This window comes from Scomber japonicus, chromosome 18, assembly GCF_027409825.1.
Source record: "Scomber japonicus isolate fScoJap1 chromosome 18, fScoJap1.pri, whole genome shotgun sequence".
Classification (NCBI taxonomy): domain Eukaryota; kingdom Metazoa; phylum Chordata; class Actinopteri; order Scombriformes; family Scombridae; genus Scomber; species Scomber japonicus.
Window position 1 is genome coordinate 8,710,431 of NC_070595.1, and position 18,143 is coordinate 8,728,573.

Here is an 18,143-nt window from a genome sequence, read left to right on the forward strand (position 1 = left end):
AAACAGACTTATGTGGGATTTAGGATGGATTGTTCTGAGTAAAAAGTATTATCAACAATTATCACAGACACAGAGCATAGGGAAAGTCGTTGTATTTAATCATGTTCTACAGCTGGGGACCACAAACAGAAGTCATGTGTCATATTTTATGGAGGATTTAGAGAAACATGTCATCACTTGAAGAATGTGTTTCTCAATTGGAAAATTCTCATTTCAACTCAAGCTGGTAAAACAACATTAAGTAGATTTTTTCAGCTGTTTTGAGCATGACATCAGGGTTAAGCATTTGCACAGGAAAATTACTACTTTCCCGTATGTCCTCATTTTCAGGGTTACAGTGCAGCCATGAGAATGATCAACACACTGTGAGAACCTTATGTCTAAAAAAAGCTCCCCGCATGCTTCCATTTGAATAAACGATGTGGTTTTAGAAGGGACAAAGCAATGCTGCACCTTTAAATGAAGGAATGCCAACGATGTGCGGCTGTGCCCAGGCATTCGGAGCTGGAATGTGTTGGAATGCTGGCAGCGGTTTATTTCCCCTGCAGCTTTCCCAGGTGTTATGGGGAAAAGAAAACAGCTAAACCACGGAACAGTGATGGACAGGCCAGGAATAAAAGAGAGGGCGTGGGATTGCAAAAGAGAGAGAGAGAGAAAAAAAACCCAACCAGGAGTCTGATCAGAAACCCCCTTTCTAGACATGAGGTCACACATAGGTGCAAGCTGTCAGGACATGTAAAACAGAGGTCTGTAAGCTGTCTCCTCCCTCGCTCTCGAACAACAGATTTATGTCTTTGGTGTAAGTGCAGGTAGTCAGTAATAAACCTCACCTCTCTGAAACCAGGCAGGGAGTGGTCATTTTGAAATACATGTACACAAATACAAACTGGTTGACCCACAGAAAAGGTGTCTGCCTTTATAAGAACCAGTGTTGAATCTCAGTTAAATTGAGAAACACATGAGACTATAGTTCAGCTCTTCTCTGGTGACTCAGTGACTGTCTGTGCCACTTAAAAACAGTAAACTTTTACTCATGTTATATAATAGGCACTAAACAACCCTCATACTTATTGATCTAAATCTTAATATGACTCATGGCAGCAGAAGCAGCAGAAGCAGCAGCAGGAGCAGCCGTAGCAGTCAAACCCAACTCTGCTCTTTTCAGGCTTGACTCTCTGTAACATCAAACCAGAGGTTATGGCACAGCAGGCGGAGGAAGAGGAGGTTGACAACTGATCATTGTCATTTGAGTGTACTCTGCTCGCTTTATACTCTCACTGTACGGTTCAGTTTTCCTTTACCTCTTGTTTGTGTTTTTAATAAGTCCCTCTCTGTGTCTCACTTTCTGTTTCAATGCCTCTCCCTCTCTCTATCTCTCTCTCTCTCTGTCTAGCACACACACACACACAAACAGACAACACATGGGTAGCGTGAGTGAGTCACAGTGGTCTGGTAACAAGTGCCTACTCTTAGGGAGAGTCCCTCCATGTGTCCTTGTAATTATAGGGCCAATCCCCTTGAGCATATCAGGTGCAGGGCTCCTATGGGCAACGTGAGACACGGCTCCATTGTTTTCAAGCTCACGATATAAAAAAAATTAAAAAGGAGCGCAAGCCAAACACTGTTGAAAGATGATATGAACTCCTTCACATATTAAAAGCTCTCAGCAACTTGAACTTTATGAAAGACAAAAGACAGTGCTAGTGGGGTAGTTGTGTGTTTTGCACTGCATCTATAAATAGCAGTATTGAAGTGTATTCTATGAGACATTGGGACTCGGGAGGATGCTACTGTGGACTTGGCTCTCCAGCTGACACGGGCTCACAGTATGCAGAGAGGATTGACCTGCCCGGAAGCAACAAGCACAGTGTCTGCTACACACAACATGATTACAGTATGATGAGCAAGGCTGGCTATATTGAAAAATAAATAATGATTTGAATGCTGTGGCTACTTTTGAAAACTATCTAAGACTCTGGATTTCTACGCAGATTAGTTGTAATTCTAGGATAAATCATATGCATAAAACACAAATATTGACTGGTTGTGGATATTTTACAAAAATAAGTGCTATTTACTTTGTCACATACAGGACTTAAACTAATTTCTTTAAACATAGAGTGGTAACTGATCACTAATCTGATATGAAGTTAAACACTTCTGTGAATCAGGCCCAGATCAGGCAGATTATATTGCTGTCATCAGCTGCAGGTACTGTATAATATCTGCAAATATTACCTCTTGAAGTGTGGCTAAAAGGAGTGAATATGGTGTTATTTAGTGGTTGTGAATGCAATAATTACCATGCAGAACTAATAACAGGTTCGTGGCATAGTACTTAAGCCTGTTCCTCCCAGCACATGTTCACAAACCAGCAAACACACCTCATACACCCACGATCAACTGTAACAATAGCAGTACACAGACCAAACTCCACCTCATCAGCACAAGCCAGGTGTATCGTTCCTCCACCCTGTTTGTCTTTTCAGATACAAACCACACACACCCTTTACCAGAATATTGTGTCCCACAGCGGTGTCACATGTTAAACAGGTCCTGGTCGCCTGGTTGTACTGGTGGTGGCAGGATTTATTGACACCAGATGGGTGTGTGGGTAACAAGACCGGGCCTGCCACAAGGCCTGTTATCCTGGTATTAGACAGACTACTCCAGCAATGTCAGTGATGCAGATAGTGATAGTGGTGAATGTCAGCTTCTTTTTTTTTTTACCTTTGGGCGTCAGTCTGAAGTTGAAAGGTCAGGATTAATGACCATAAATAGCAATGATCCCAAAAGCCATCACTCTTGACCGTTTGCAGGGTGTGAGACCAGATTTGTATAAGTTGTCAACACGTGCCAAAAAAAAAAAAAAGAGTCAGCCACACCTTCAACCTTGCACAACTTCCCTATTCTTTTGCTCTGCAAACTCTTAGTATACACACCCAAACGATCTTAAGCCTTCAGTCCTTCGTTCAGTGTTGTGTAGCCAACCAAGCTTAATTGATGCCCTTCCCTAACAGCTTAAATTATACAGCTGGGGCTTTGAGGCCAGAGAGCGGGTTGTCAACAAGTGTGGCGTGAGTGAAGCCGCGGCACTTCACCCGGAGTGACACTCCACCTGACTCAGCAGCACGTAGACACTGTTTACTGGACCTGTCCACCACAATCAACACGCCTGCATCTGGCCTGACTGTAATTCCACTAAGGAGCTGCACTGTTAACCTCATCACTGCTGGGAGAGAGGGGGGAGACAGGGGAGGAGGTGGGGGCTCCGTCGTTGTCCTTCCTCATCCGCATCAGCGTGCATCCTGTTGGGCATGCAGGGCAACAAATTAGACTCTCATGCATAGTGCAAACATTTCTTTACACAAACAAACATCTGCATACAAAGCTGAACATGTTCAATTTAATACCCTATAGATATCATATTTTTATTATAGCCACAGTTAAAATGATTATGTGTGAGTTTCACATCCCCATCATGACTGCTGTCTAGTTAATTTGATCTTGTACTGCCTATCTACAGTATAGTTATGTATGTCTGCATGCACACTGTTGTTCACTTGTTGCTCACCCATCTGTCTTTAGCAGTGTCAGCACAAAATAGTATGGACTGTCCAACTGAGACTGATCCATTCAGACAGACATCTATAGTGACTGATCTGAACACTGACTGTCCCCTCAGCTCACACACAAGTGATGAATGTAGGCCGCTCCGCTGACTGACGTACTATGAGACACAGCAGGCCGGTGACCTGAAACAGTGAAAGCTGCTGACCCCACATGTTGTCTCACTTCTTGAGGATCCATCAGCCAGCGTGAACTTGTGCTGGGCTTGTCATTTCTCTGATCTCTGTTTAGCGAAGACCTAGTTGGTGATTGAGAAGCTGAGTCGCACTCAGAACAAAAAAGTCAAAACTCTTTGAAGTGGCAATGGTGATCACAAGAGCGGTAAAGGAAACACACAGTAAAAGGTAGAAAGTTGTCACACAGTGCTACAAAGAGATTGAGCGATAGCACCTGTAGTTTGAGAGGTAATTACAGGAGAATGAATAAGGGTTCAGTGTGAAAAAGGAGCTGTCATGTAGGATTAGAGCCTTATTGAAACGATAACTCCCATGACCTTTCAACTCTTGTTGTAGGGTCAGCCCGAATTCCTTCCAGCACTGCAGTGCCTGCAGCAAAGCTCTCCCTAACCACAGACAGCTGAGTGATCTCACACCCACTCCCAGCTCACGGCACTTACTGTTATCTGTGGGATGACTGGTCTGTAATCCTGGATTTCATTGTCCTTACTGAAATTTTCAGGTGCTACAAACATGAGTTCAAGAGTGCAACATTAATGTAAGAAAAAAAAACTCACTGATTGACCAATCAATACCTGACTTTCACTGTTCAATGAACCCTCATTTATTTCATTTTATAATGCAAAGAGAAGCCATAATATTCTTATACAAATAATGGATCTTAATTATTCATATAAATAGTTACAGTAGTTTAAATGTGGCTTTATGGGTCTTTCTGCTGAGAGAAAGACCTGTGTGATATATGGAGTCTCGAACAGTTCAATAGTATTATAACAAAAACATTATGGAATAAATGATCATAAGAATAAATTGTGTAAAATATAGAAATAAACCAAACCAAATTATAAAACATAATAATAAAACATATTTTTTTATGTTACTTTATCGCTCAGATTTTTACAATAATCACATTTTACACTGGGTTTTTAAAATATATTTTTATTTTTAAAATGCCATTTTACATATTATATTTCAGAATGTTCTTTTTTAAAATCTTATAATAGACAGTTTAATTTCAATATGCTACTAATAAAAGGTCTACCGCATTTGCTGAGTAATAATCCAACCTTGCCACCCTTCCTTGCCAGCTAAGTATGGGCGGCATGTGCAACCTTGTTGGGCAGAGTAAAAGGAGAGTTTAATTATGAGTCTGTGTCCTGTGGTGATTTGCATCGTCAGCCAGTTGATTCAGACTCATTATGACATTGTTGATTCTCTAACCAGAGCTAGCTAGCTAATAGCAGCTGTTGAGCTTGTTTGCTTAACCCTTCTGTTGTCCTTGAATCAAGGAAGGAAGGGAGGAAGAAGGAAGTAAAGGAGGGAGGAAGGAAGGGAGGAAGGGAGGAACAAGGAAGGAAAGGAAGGAAGGGAGGAAGAAGGAAGTAAAGGAAGGAAGGGAGGAAGAAGGAAGTAAAGGAGGGAGGAAGGAAGGGAGGAAGGGAGGAACAAGGAAGGAAAGGAAGGGAGGAACAAGGAAGGAAAGGAAGGAAGGGAGGAAGAAGGAAGTAAAGGAGGGAGGAAGGAAGGGAGGAAGGGAGGAACAAGGAAGGAAAGGAAGGAAGGGAGGAAGAAGGAAGTAAAGGAGGGAGGAAGGAAGGGAGGAAGGGAGGAACAAGGAAGGAAAGGAAGGAAGGGAGGAAGAAGGAAGTAAAGGAGGGAGGAAGGAAGGGAGGAAGGGAGGAACAAGGAAGGAAAGGAAGGAAGGGAGGAAGAAGGAAGTAAAGGAGGGAGGAAGGGAGGGAGGAAGGGAGGAACAAGGAAGGAAAGAAAGGAAGGGAGGAAGAAGGAAGGAAGGAAAGGAGGGAGGAAGGAAGGGAAGAAGAAGGAAGGAAAAGAGGGAGGAAGGAAGGGAGGAAGAAGGAAGGAAAGGAGGGGGGAAGGAAGGGAGGAAGAACGAAGGAAAGGAAGGAAGGGAGGAAGAAGGAAGGAAGGAAAGGAGGGAGGAAGGAAGGGAGGAAGAAGGAAGTATAGGAGGGAGGAAGGAAGGGAGGAAGGGAGGAACAAGGAAGGAAAGGAAGGAAGGGAGGAAGAAGGAAGTAAAGGAGGGAGGGAGGGAGGGAGGGAGGAAGGGAGGAACAAGGAAGGAAAGAAAGGAAGGGAGGAAGAAGGAAGGAAGGAAAGGAGGGAGGAAGGAAGGGAAGAAGAAGGAAGGAAAAGAGGGAGGAAGGAAGGGAGGAAGAAGGAAGGAAAGGAGGGGAGAAGGAAGGGAGGAAGAATGAAGGAAAGGAAGGATGGGAGGATGAAGGAAGGAAGGAAAGGAGGGAGGAAGGAAGGGAGGAAGAAGGAAAGAAAAGAGGGAGGAAGGGAGGAAAGAAAGACAGGAAAGAAGGAAGGTAATGGAGAGGAACAAAAGAGACAAGGAGGGAGGGAGGAAAGAAGGAAGGGAGGAAAGAGAGAAAGAGTGAGGAAGGACAAACAGAAGGAAGGAAGGGAGGAAAGAAGGAACAGATGGGGTCAATTTGACCCGGGAGGACGACAAGAAGGTTAAGAGATGCAGGGGTCATATGGTTGGCTGAAAGAAGAGGGAGAAGAATGAAATATAAAGCGACATAAAATGAAAAGTGATATAAAATGAATTTTGGAATTTAAATGTCTACTTCAATGATTTCAAATGTTATTATGAATGATTGAATTATGTTATTATGAATAAGAATGATAAAATTAAATTAATATGTTCTAATATTGGATGTGAACCACAGATGAGCGTACCTGGACAAGCAACACAGGGGTTACATCTATGCTTTAGCTCTTATTTCACAAATTATCATTTACATATTTTTTGCAATTTTTTCATGTGATTTTCTTCTTATTTTATATTTTTACTTTTTGGAGCTCCATAATTTCACAAGCAAAATGCCAAGCTTCAAAAGAAAAGTAGTTGATTAATATTACTAATGTTCTGTCCACTGTCAAAAAGAAAGTCATACAAAACATAAAAGGTATAGACTCAGTAACATAAGCACTTATAAACTATGACACTCCCTTGTGCATTGTCCTGTATTCGTTCTCTCAAACTAATGCTGTTTTCTGGAGGCTCTCTTCAACTGAGTGGTGATTCTGTTGGGTTTGCATGGTGAACTGACAGTGAATAATGCTCGTTCCAGTGGAGCGGCTCTATGATTGATAGATAAAATCAAATTAATTAAACATTACAAGCCAGCTCTAACCACAAATCTGTCCACAATTTAAGTACTCTGCTTTGTACACCCCGCGGGCGGCACCCCAGCTGAGAGAAAGACCTGTGTGATGTATGACATCATTATGACATCACATGCTACAGCTGTAGGTAACATGAGGAACGTGACTGAAATGGGCCAAAATCAGCTGTTAACATCAAATCTAAACTGGTTGTAGGTCAAAGGTCCATTCACATCTGACACCACAGATTTGAACAGAGACAGAGGTTATGATCTCTTGTTGTCACATGACTGATGCTCCACACTTACAGTTACATGATTATACCTAAAACATGCTATTATTTTTTTAGATCAAATTACATTGCAGAGGTGTTTCTTTTTTCCCATTCAGACTGGTTCCATGCAGGTTAAACACAATCACATCCCAGCTGTTTTGTAAATGGTTTGGCTGTGCCTTGAGACTTTCTGTAATTTCAATTCAAATAGTCCACAGGCCAAACAAAACAACTTATGAAGTCCTTCAAGTGGTTTAAAACAGTGTGGTTGGTTCAAATCTCTTTAAGGAAAGCAGCTCATTTCAATTGCTCCTCTAATCTCTTTTAGATTAACAGTGAATTCATTTGGCAAGAATCCCAACCTCATCAGTATAAATCAGACATAAAATGCCTGGTTATGATGCAGAACAAAGCCTTATCTGTTTCACAAGCCAGTGCCCCATCTATTCATTCCCTCCCTCGCACTGCCAATAAACTTTCAAACGTCCACCTCATATAATTAGAGCCGTTTGCCGGATTGGCCCCCACAGAGAGGTATGAAACAATCCCACAGACAAACATTAACCCAGGCTGTGACCCTGTAGCTTGTCAAGAAGATGAACGGCTGAGACTGCAGAGAGAGAGAGAGGGAGAGGGAGAGAGAGAGAGAGAGAGAGAGAGAGAGGGGGAAAAAAGCATTCCATTTCCCGTAAACCAGGATGGAGGGGGGGAGGGGGATTTTGGGAAGTTTCGTGAGTCATCACTTTTTCTTTTCTACCGGCGCTTCCCCCCTCTGGCATCGCACGACAGAGTTTGAATACCTCCACGGCAGATTGCCCCGTCATGCTTTCAATGGGCCCTGTTGAATCTTGACAAGTGTTTCTCATTGAACGTTACTGAGCTGCACTGTCAGAGTCGCAGCTGTTTGCACGGCTGTCACTATCATAACCTCTCTTTGTTGCTGCTTACTTTGAACCTAAGGAGATAACAAGTTAAGACTTAGAGCTTCTTTTTAAAGCATGCAATGACTTGAACTGGTGCTGGCTCAAACCCTCAGTTTGTCACTCAGGACTGTGTTAAACAGTTGTAAGTGATCAGGTCATATACAGCGGGTGAGACGAGTCAGATGGTATTTGCTACCATGCTGAGAATTTATTTCACTAACTTCATCTTGTGTGACAATAACATGCTGACGAATGCTTTTAAAATGATGACAGTGCTCAAATATAGCAGCTTTTACAGCATTTTTAGAGCACCCCATAATGGAAAGTGCTTCAATCCTCATAGAGAAAACCACAGATTTTATTGCCCTACTTTGTTCTCCTATTTTTATGTCAGCTCTTTTGTGTGACCATTCATTCGGTCTTAAAGCACTTTGTTCCACTAACTGATCATCGACATCATTTTGTGGTCAGGGACTCTCCCCAGTGGGCCCCTGCGCACCGCACAATAACACCCTCAAACCTGCTATTAGGGGCCATTTAGCTCCAGGGCCAGAGGGTCTCTATCCACTGTTGGGTGCTACACACGCACACACACATGATATTTATCACTCTTTAATGACAGACTCCACAAAGCATGATGTCACCGGCCGCAACACAACAACGTACAACAAAAGGGTGGCCGTCCCACTCTCCTCCTAGTTCGACCGCAGTGACCTCACTTGATTGAAAGGACTCAGTCTTACTGGGCTCTTTGTGCCACTGCGGCAGTGGCGGTATGTAGCACATGAGGCCTCGATGCTGCTGCCGCTGCTACTGATGACTAAGAGTGAGTAATCAAAACAGTTGTAGAAACGGGCCTGGTTCACAAAGATGGTTGTTCCCATTAAAATGTCATCGAGGACTTGATATAAGGCAGTGTTTTCTCTTTGTGGATGTGCCGTGGAAAAGCGCTATCGCCTTCTTCGGCTGCGGTAGATGGTCAGTCTGTGTTTGTGTGTGCAAGTGCAAGTACACAGTGATAATATGGGGCTTGAAATATGTGTGTGTGTGTGTTCCATTTAAGCTAGTATGGATGTGGTGTATAACAGGGTTAGCAATTTATGTTCAACCATGGGCTATTTTTCATTGCAGGGTCTCTAACCAGCGCAGTGGAAAGGTAGGCCTATATGTTGTGTTTACTTCTTTTAACTCTTGTAAGAATAAAATAGACTCATATGTAACAGGACTGTATCTGGGGGGTGAAATGGCATCATTTCTGTTCGACTGCCAACTGTTTGTGTTTATGAAGTACATCTGTTAAGGTTGCATATGCTTAAGTTCACAAATTAAACTTTTATTTCTGGTAGGTTCATTAGACTCACAGTCAATTCCATACACTGGTCAAATAGCATGGCACAACCATAGTTTTAATGCCCTTTTTTGTGTGTACTATAATAACTGGGGTTTACCCAAGCCTTGTGTTTATTTTGATATCAGTAGATTTGTGAACATTTTTGATGTAAACTATGAAAGTCAAAACTTTCAACAGGGGGCCAAATATTGTTGCTGCAGGGCCAGATTTGGCCCACGGGCCACTGTTTGTTTACTGCTGCCGTATAGGCTCTGTGTCACCTGTCAAGCTCCATTTGTAGATGTGCCAGTTGGTGTCGTGAGGCGTTTGTCCATCATCAATCATAAACACACATTGTATTCATAACAACTGCTTGCATGGTAACCTTCGGTCTACCTCTGCTTCCAGCGTATAGACTTCACCGATGTAAAAAAAAACAAACATGAAAATCCCCATTAAACACAAATCTAATCTAAAACACATCACTTTTCTCATCACTGAAAGTGAAAAATGACATTTATTTCGGGGAAAAATACTTAAAATATCTTTCTTACTCTCCTACTAAAACTAGTCCACAGTCCCATTAACACACACACACAAACACACACACTCTTAAACACACATTATAAAAGCCTGCATTATGGTAAAAGCAAGAATCCTGTTCCACAGCAATTACACACAAGCTTCTTTCGATTTCCAGTAAAGGTAAATAATCTCAACAGCACTTCTCTGAATGAGCTCTCTTGTGCAAAAACACACAAACACACATATTTAACTAATACACTCATCAAAGACCTTCCATTTCAAACATAAAAAAACCCCAGCACCCTCTACTGTGATTTATGAAAAACAAAATCCATTACTTCTCCAAACCCCAGGTTGTGGTTTTCCTTCAAACGGGTGCTTAGCTAGCTGACTCACTGGCTGAAATACAGCGGATTTCCACTTCCACATTGGCCCGTTGATCTGAAACACTGCAGAAAAACAGAGAGGGAAGGAGAACGGAGGGGAGGAAGAGATGAAGATCTGGAAGCCATTACAAGCTGGCAGCTGCAGCCTGGAGTGGCTGATTCAGAGAATGAGAAAGAGGAGGAAAGAGAGAAAGAGGGTACGGCACATGATTGCCATAATGAATTTAATATCTGTGTGCGTGTAGGTCGTTAATGCAGAGCCTTGTGATTTAGCAGCAGGGAAGATGAAGAATGTAAAAAGCGGTTTCCAAAAGAAGTCCTCCTTCTTCTTTACAACTACCACTGCTCAGCCTGCATTTCCTCTACAGAGTAATAGAGTCTTATCTGACTGTATATCCACCCTTTCAATCTGTTATCAGTCTCTTTCAAGACTCCTTCCTCTCTTGGTAAGTGTGCAGTTACAACACACCCCCCCCCCCCCCCCACACACACACACACACATACATACACACACACACACACACACACCTACACACACATACACACACACACACACACACACACACACACACACACACACACAAACAGAGAAACACACCCTTCTTATGGAATAATCCTAGAGAGGGAAGTGTTCCAAACACAGGTAGAATTGTTCACTAAGCCCTGCCCTCTCTTAGTTACAGTCCCTACACCTGTTTCCCTGACAACGGATTATAAAGGTGGCACATATTGACTGCCACTCAAAATTTGTAGTAACTTTTAAAATACTGGGGCTTTGTCAAATGAAATGACAAGATTTTATCAACTGTAGCTAGCTAGCAAAAGCTAACAATGATGCTAAAACTCCCATGAGTTGGCTAAAACTGCATCCTCAGCTGACTTTTTATGGTTGTATTGTTTTAATACAAGAAGAATGCAATAGGAATATTAATTATGTATTTGATGGCTGCATACATGATATTATGCTAACAAAATGAAGCTACTTGTCCCAGAGAAAAAGTTAGTATCCTTACAAGCTAATGACCCATGTAGGAGGCATGGATGTAAGGATGACGCTTTTTAGCCTTGGTATTACAGTACTACATGAAGTGAAAAATATACATTTAATGAAGTGTTACATGTTCTAACATTGGATTCTTACTACAAAACTGCTTTTCTGCTTCAGCAATACTTTAGTTTTCAGATTTTCAAACAGTACGCTTTACTTGTATATGGTTTTGAGGACGAGGAATGACCGTTGACAAATTTAATGCTAACTAATGCAATTTAAGCTGGCAGTTGGCAGTTACTTGAGTGTTAAACTTCCCCAAACCAAAGAAAGAACTAAACAGAGCCTCTATCTCTGACATAGCAGCATTTTGGCTTACAGTGGTTGTGTCAGTCCCAACTAGGAATTTTTGTAATGTAGTATTAACATGTAACCCCTGAAAATAATGTCATAACATATTCACTGCCCATAGAAGCAACACTACTGTAGGTAGTAAGTTTAGCTTACTTTAAGGTAGATAAGGACACAAGAAACTGTTTGTGTTTTTAGTTTCAGAAAGGCTAACAAGAAACACACCACTCTTTTGAGATACCAAGTATCACTCTTAGGCTCCATGCACACAGTTTTGTCAGATATCCAAAGTTTGACAGGCCTAGTTATGATATTATTTAGAAAAGTGTTAATTTGGCACATCCTCTCCTTATAACCCCTTTTGTCCTAATCTGAAACTAGTCCATAGATAAAATAACAACCTTATCTTCAAGTTTCAGGTGATTGCCTAGCAGAGGAAGTGAGACCAGTTTGCCATAAACAGAAAGAAGACAGATTCCACATGAGCGAGTCCAACTCTCCTATATCCTGTTCAAAAAGTCCATGGAGAGGTCCCTCCATTGAGAAGGGGGCCACACTTCTACTCTGGGTTTTCACCTGTGACTCATCCATGTGAATCACAAGGATGGAGATCATGCGACTCACTCATAGACCCAGACACATTATCTCATATACCAATAATGTGTGTAGCATACTGATATATGTTATTTACAGGTAGAAAAACAGAGTGATTCACATGTACACACAAGATATGGATATGTATATTTATAGTTTTGTTTTGAGTGATGGCAGCATTTGGTATCCAGGGTGCTGACGTTCAGTGATTGACAACCATGTGAGGCAGAAACTGCTACTTCCCCTGACACTTGTCCTCTGGGCGTCCTACTCTATGGGGGATTTCTCGTCTGTCCTATATATATATATATATAACCACAACAACACACACAAACACTACATTAATTTTAGAGTGCTTCATCACTATCTTGGCTCAAACTCCTACCTTATGTCAGCTTGGTTAACCACTTCAACTTTATGCTGAACCATTAGGCCTGTATATGTAGTGGATATGATGTATTTAGCACTATCTATAACTCTATCTACAGTCATAGGAGGGATGAGAACCTAAATCTTCTCTGTCTTGTGGTTAAGGAGTCTAGTGAGCAGCACTGTTAAGTGTTGTACAACATGAAAACTTGGGTCTGTCCCTGTGCTTGTATCTAGATCTCACATGCTCACTCCGAAATTACTGAACCGCACTCTGCACGGCTGGTTGTGTCAGTTACACTCATCATCAAGTGCCTCGCCCTGCTCACCTCTTTTTACATGCTTTTCATCTCTTTCTTTTTCCCCTCCAACATCTCTGGTGGTCTGACATCGTCGCTCCGGTGGTCTGACACCGGTGTGGTCCCCCCCAGGTCAACAAGGGGAAAGCAGACATCGCCTCGGTCAGAGAACACACGCACACAGAAAGAGAAAGGCAGAGGGGTTTTCACCTGGTGTGACAGGGCTGGCAAGAATAGTCCTGCTTGTAAGGCACCTCACAGATTGAAAACAAAGATAATTTATAGAGTTATAGTGGTAGCTGTATGACAAGTTGTAGCTAGATTTAAAAAAAAAAAAAAAAAAAAAAAACTTATGTCGACAAAGCTTATCACAGGTTTCCACAATTATTTAGGCCATTGAATGCTGCTGATTTCAGTTCATGTCACGTGTCATGTGGACGCTGTGAAAAGCGTTACAGATACTTGAAATGTGCGTGAGATAATTCATTTTGCAGTAATGATTAAAATCAGGAAGGACTGACTGAAGTTCTTGTGTGAAATTCTGACCTCTGATTTCCCAGAGTTGAGAGGTAGTTTCTGGAAAGCAACATTTGATCTCAGAAAATCAGATATTTTTCACGACATCAGTTTCATGAACACACTAAGCAAACCACAGAGGCAGCACACTGAATGAACATTATAGTTAGCAGAGACAAGGACTGTTTGAGGATTTGGGATTTCCAGTTTTGCAGAAAGAGGGACTAGTGGAAATAAAGCGTAGTGGCGGCGTGAATGTGTGGTCAGGCAAAGCTAGCAGACCTAGGTGACGCAATAAAAAAACATCCCTTTATAATGTTTTCAGCTACTATACTTGAAGAAGGACTCAGGCTGTGCCCCTCATAACAAGGTCAAAGAGCAATACATGACACATACATCTACCTCATGTCATGGGTGAACTCTTGATACTGACGTTAGTTAGTTAGAAGTGCTCAAAATACAGAGATATCACTTCCTTTTGGCGTCATTTTTAGCTTATTTAGTCATGGGATTTAGCCAAAAATAAGTTTGTTATGGTCAGATCCACCCATGACCATTACGTGTAGGGGAGGTGTGGGATGCAGCATTGGATGGTGTGCGTGCTAAAATGAGGCTTATCATCATTTTATGTTTTCTTGTAATCAAGATTGTTTTAGGATTGTGGTAAAAAGGAATTATGACACAAGGTTATGTGTGCACTCCCACATATTGTGTAAACTATCTAACCCTAACCCTATGTATAATTTATTTATGAAATACATTGAAAGGATAAATTCACACTAAGCTGAATGTGCATCTTTACTTTTCTTTAGGTGAACAAGTTTTGAAAGTCTGATCAAGAAAAGGAGCAAAACTGTAAACTTTATGACTACAAGTTTAAAGCCAACTTCTTCTAATGGAAAAAACACTAGCAGCAGCCTCATGACTAACAAGAGGCCTTTCTTTTATATTATTTCTTCATTGCTCTTATTTCTTTATGGAAATTGCCACCGTCTTCTAAACTATGCAGCATGTCCCTTAGCTCTCTTCCTGTGCTAATATGCACAAACCCGAATGCTGGTGAGGTCACAACTTCCTTGGTTTGTGGTTTGTGAAATGATTGAGCAACATCACTCATTGACGTACAACTTAAAGTTGATGACTCGACTTCTGAAAACTCCTTGTGTATGTGTCAAGTCAGGCAGTGTCTTGGAAAGGAAAATTATTCCAGATAATCATAACACTGCTGTAGGCTATGTTGCATTAACAGTACACCACAAACTTAAAACTAAAACTTAATGAAGTCTACAGAGGTTAAACCGAATAATATAAACTGTCAGATGTTATAATGCTGCCCTTGTTAAGGTTATTACCTTTTTGTTGAGGTGTGTCAAAAAGGCATTGTTGCATAGTTCAATGGATAGGAATGTCGGCCGGACACTCCTTTGGTCCAGACTCAAATATTTGTAGACATTGGTGGCCACCAGATTATTAACTCTAATGACTTTGATGATCCCCCCACTTTTTCTTACAGCGCCACCAGCAGGTTGACATTTTTGTTTTTAAGTGAAATTTTTGAGATGGCTTGGCCTTAAATTTGGTGAAGATATTCAACTTCCCCTAAGGATGAAATGTGATAACCTTGGAGATCCCCTGACTGTGATGATATCTGTACTTTGTATATTTAGCTAAACTAAAAAGCAGGAACATGGTAAATATTACACCTTTGTGATTGTGAGCATTGGCAAGTTAGCTCAAATCAATGCTGTGCTCAAATAAAGCCTCACAAACCTTTTCTCTTTATCAGACTCTCATAGTTTAGAGTGAGCTGGTTGCAATATAATGTCAGGTGTTTCATTTATCTTGTCCAAATCCTGTGTAAATAATCCTCTACTATTTAAATCTATTCCCCACATAACTGCTTGTGCCTTAGAGTGCACAGCAACTGCATTTGCTCAGGGCACAGTGAGAGTGTATTGGACTCGGCATCCTGCCACAGGAGGAGTTGCTTTCAGGGCCTTTCTTGTAAATCCATTGTGAAAGCTTTAGGGCTCTGACAAGGAAAGAAAAGCGAAAATGAGAGAATGGTCAGTTACAGTTTGAGGGAAATATGGAAAAAGTACAAAGGCAGGAAAAATATTTGACAAAACAAGGGAAAAATCCAAAAGCTGTGGGCCAGATTCCTTGGAAACACTGCATTGTGTTTAGTTCCTGGGGTAAGAAATCCAATGCACCTTACTGAAGTATAACTGTTAGTCTTTCGTGAAACAATGATACAGTCAAATAACTGTAGGTGATATGAGATCTGGTGACATGAAGACAAGCTGATAAATGATGTATTGTGTGAGACATGCCATTCAGTGCTATCAGATTCCACACATCTATTCTTTGTTCTCTGCGAGCGTGTGTGTTTGCGTGTGTATACTCAACCGTGAAAAGCTTTAAAGTGGGTAGCTCTTGATAGATTCCTGTTTGTTTTCTCGGCACAAGATCAAAGTCAGGTGGCCTTAAAATAAGCTTGAAGGGGTTTGCATTGTATGTCACCGCTGAGTAAAGACCCAGAGGAGTGAGCCAGTTCTTTAATGTTGATCCAAAAACCAGACTATCTACTTCGTAACACCATTTCACAGGTGAGAGCCGTGTCAGCCTGAAACTAATTCCCATAGTGAGCCTTCGCAATAGCACCGTGAATACTAATGTGATGATTCTGGGTTCATCCTGTTAATTTATATGGATAAGCAATCCAAATTCACATTCTGGAGGAAATGAGAGGCCCACGGAGGCGCTGCTATTCTCAGTGACAGAATCGGATTATGTGACGATCCATATGCAATCACTTTATGCCAAGGGAGAAGACAGACGTAGAGAAGAGATGGCAGAGAGGAGACAGAGGGATGAGAGATGAGAAGGAGGTGTGGGGGTGTGTGAGGAGGAGGAGGAAGATGAAGAGAGGGAGAGGAGGGCAACGGGAGAGAGAAATAGCCGGGTTGCCAGGACTCCAAAGCTTGTCTGTCATCCCGTGCGTCAGTCAGCCTATTCCCAGGCTCAGATGCAGGTACAGTTGCGCAAATGAGAGTATATATATACACATGCACACACATGCGCAAAACGCACATTTTCTCACTCTGCCAGTGCGTGCTGGAAGCTGGAAAGATCCTTTTTTATCCTTTGTCACAGTCTAATTAGACTCCACCACCCCAGCAATCCTTTTCCCTCCACATTTCTCTCTCTTTTCTTACCTCACTCACACTCTCTGCCACACTGTATAGCACTGCAGACATTCTGGCTGTTTCCCTGGCAACAGCTGCTTCCTGTTTGTCTGTCTGTGTTGCCATGGAGGAAGGGGTAAGGGTGATTATTGTGGTGGCGGCAGCAGCGGCGGCTCACTAATGACAATAAAGTGCCCTGAAGTGGACATCGGCTCACTTATCAGACCTCAGCGATATCACAGTGGGTAAACATTTCTCAGAATATTATCATCCGTTCTGAGGATAGACTAATTAATACATTCAGGAGGGGGCAGTAATATCCTAGCATTCAGGCCTTTATGTTCCTCATGGTAACACCCACCTTGCAATAAACAGCAGCTACTCCAGCTTTATATCAGGCTTTATTAACCTTTTCTGTCCCTTGAAACATTTTCAAGCCTGGAAACACCTCTAAGTTACGTTTGCCTCGCTACAGTTCACAATGATCTGTGTGACATATTTAACACTTGAAATACGAAGTAGCAAAAACAAGCTTTTCGTTTCTAGTGAACAACCACTGTGAATTATTGTTGAAATGTCAGCTGTAGCTAGCCAGCTAGCATAAGCTTATACTAATGCTACAGCCCTGTAAGTTGGTTGAAAACTCTTAAAAAGTCTTCAGCTGACTTTTAATGTTTCCAGCTGACACATTATAAAATGAAAGGACTGTAAAATGGTCTTGAATGTGCATATGGTGGCTAAACACTGTAGATACAATAGGCTACATGATATAATCCTGAAAGACTGAAGCTAAAGCTACAAAAGCTAGTAAAAATGTCACCGTCATCACCAGCTGATGATGCATTTAGAAGAGTGAAGGAACAGCATTGTTTGTGTATATCAAGGTGGAGCTATTCTTAGCATAACGGGAAGGGGTTTTAAATTACAATGTCAAATGTCAATACAGGAGTTGGATTTATGCTGTAATGTTTGTTTATTGAAACAGTATGCTGTACAGTATACAAGAGAGAAAGCTTCTGAGGAGGAGGAGGAGGAGGAATAACTTTGGCAAACATTTGGCTGGATTTGCTGGAATGTAAACTTCCCCAAACCAAATAAAGAGACATTTTAAACTTTAATATCTCCCAACACAGTGGATGTTCCAGTCCTGAATAGGTATTTTTGAAACCTGTAATGAAGTTAGCTATGGAGCTCCAAACTCTTTAATTGCCTTTAGATAGCAAGTAACTACAGGTCCCATACACACCACTACAGTGTGTGGTATAATGAAAAGTGGGACAAACCTGCTGTGCCTCATTCTGATGATTACCGTAATCTATGATTAAGCAACTACTTCTCATCAATGAGTTTTATATACTTTCCTATTCTGTTTTCAAGAGTCTGGGATGCTATTTTTGTCCACTTTAATGTTGTTTTCTTTGAAACAAAAAGGCGGCAGATCAGAAACGATAACCCG